The sequence below is a fragment of the Rhineura floridana genome, chromosome 4, assembly GCF_030035675.1.
Source record: "Rhineura floridana isolate rRhiFlo1 chromosome 4, rRhiFlo1.hap2, whole genome shotgun sequence".
Classification (NCBI taxonomy): domain Eukaryota; kingdom Metazoa; phylum Chordata; class Lepidosauria; order Squamata; family Rhineuridae; genus Rhineura; species Rhineura floridana.
The window spans coordinates 109,744,364-109,746,075 of record NC_084483.1 but is presented as its reverse complement, the minus strand read 5'-3'; the positions used below and the strand labels follow the sequence as shown (position 1 = coordinate 109,746,075).

The 1,712-nt window shown below is 37.1% G+C and overlaps 1 non-coding gene across 1 annotated transcript; it reads right to left on the bottom strand.

The window, feature by feature from the left end:
- Positions 1–774: 774 nt before the first annotated feature.
- LOC133384712 (5S ribosomal RNA) lies at positions 775–893 on the bottom strand. The gene has a single exon (XR_009762652.1). It is a non-coding gene; the product is annotated as a 5S ribosomal RNA (ribosomal RNA).
- Between the last annotated feature and the right edge of the window lie 819 nt (positions 894–1,712).

Here is a 1,712-nt window from a genome sequence, read left to right as displayed (position 1 = left end):
TTGAACTCATTTGAGCTTACCTCTGAGCATATGCATAGGACTGTACTGTGAATAGCCATGCTTGAGCAGATGGTAGGTAATTGTAACGAGTTTTTACTATAAAATAATATCATTTCATTTTTTAATGCTTTAATTTGACTTGGGGGCCCGGGTTTACAGCCCTGGACTGTATGGATGGGGAAATACAGAAAATATAGATAGATAAAGAAAATATACACAAAAGATGAATTTTATTTATTTATTTATTAAATTTCTATACTGCCCCATAGCCAAAGCTCTCTGGGTGGTTTACAACATGAATGAATGATATTCATGCAAAACTTTCCTTTTCGTAGAAGGCAAATGGAATTTTTATTTATTTATTCCAGATTCATCAGTGCATTTGCAACTAGAAAATTCAGCAAAATACTGCATACAATAATTTATCTAGAAATTGTTTTCCTTCCTAAAGAAACATTATGCATCTGTAAGGAGATAATCTTTTGTACAGGCTATTAAATAGCCATGCTTGCATTAATTAGAACCCACCCAAGTCACAATACCTCATGTACAATGCATTATTTAATGCCAAGGTAACCACTAGACAAAACAAGGCCTACACAGGAGCAAAGTATGCCTATACATAGTTGTATTCAAGCACCAAATGTACATTGTTGTTGTTATATGCCTTCAAGTCGATTATGAGTTATAGGGACCCTATGAATCCTTTGGATGTATTCTAAGGTTTTTCATGGTAAGAAGTATTCAGAGGTGGTTTCCCATTGCCTTCCTCTAAGCCTACGACACCTGGTATTCCCAGGCAGTCTCCCATCCAAGTACTAACCAGGCCTGACCCTGCTTAGCTTCCAAGATCAGATGAGATTGGGCTTGTTCAGGGTAGTATGGCCATAGAATAATATGGCTGTAGGCACCAAATATACATAGCTTCTATAAAATGAACAGTGTGTGTACCAGCCCTCTTTGTCTTCCCTTCCAAGTGCACAGGAGTGTTGGGGAGCATGGAAGAGAGAGACAGTGACCAGGGAAGATTTGGAAGGGGTAAGGTATGTTAAGTGAATTGAATGGTCCATTTAGGGATGTGCTAGAATGCTGCCCAATTTGGATGTGGTACTGACATTTCCATTAATTCATTTATTCTCTATCATTTTGGATCAGATTTTTATGTAGCAATTTTCTGCAGCGATTTTCAAAAACAGCTTTTTTTGTAAAAAAAATTAATATTAAGAATGATAATTTAATCAGTAGGTCCTTTCATTTATTGGTATTTCCTTTCAAAGTATTGATATTTCCCTTTCAATTATTGATATTTCCTTTAAAATATTGATATGAATATCAATATTTTTGGAAGAAAAAAGATTGGTAAAAGCTGCAGCTAGCAGACAAAGAATGTGGTCGGTAAAATGAGTACCTGGCATATGCTGGGGGGTAAAGAAAGACTGGGGAAGGAACTGGCAAAACCACCCCATATATACAGTCTGCCTAGTAAACATCGCAAGACATCACCCTAAGAGTCAGAAATGACTCACACTATAAGTGCGGAGACACCTTTACCTTTACTTTTTTAGGTCGTTGGAATGCTTTTGAACTGGTTCCGGCTAACAGATCCTATTCCTAGTGCCAATGTTGTGTGTACAAGTCAGAAATTTGGCCTGACTGCTGAAATTTCTTGAGTGAAGAAGATACATGCATGGACCGCTTTTGAAGCAGCACTG